General features: G+C 43.5%; 1 protein-coding gene across 1 annotated transcript in view; it reads left to right on the forward strand.

Annotated features, from left to right (window-relative positions):
* The window catches only part of LOC108800452 (fibulin-7-like), an 11,752-nt gene that overhangs the window by 3,072 nt on the left and 8,450 nt on the right, over nt 1–230 (forward strand). The gene's annotated exons all lie outside the window — the stretch shown is intronic.

Consider the following 230-nt stretch of genomic DNA (forward strand, 5'->3'; position numbering starts at 1 on the left):
CTTATGAAGCTGTATTCCACCTGAAAGTACTACAATGACATTATAGAACTAAGAATAGAACATAAAATACAACTTTTTTTCTTCTTCTAATACTCACCTGATTCCGGGATCCAACAAGCGCAGCCTCCCGTCTCCCACGCTGTTAGAAGTTGCATACAGCGTGTGCTGGTTACTACTTAAACCGGCGCGCGCAGTGTGCAGCTTCTGAGAAGATACGCTATTAGCATAGC

This window comes from Nanorana parkeri, unplaced genomic scaffold (genome assembly GCF_000935625.1).
Source record: "Nanorana parkeri isolate BGI_ZX_2015 unplaced genomic scaffold, ASM93562v1 scaffold2031, whole genome shotgun sequence".
NCBI lineage: Eukaryota > Metazoa > Chordata > Amphibia > Anura > Dicroglossidae > Nanorana > Nanorana parkeri.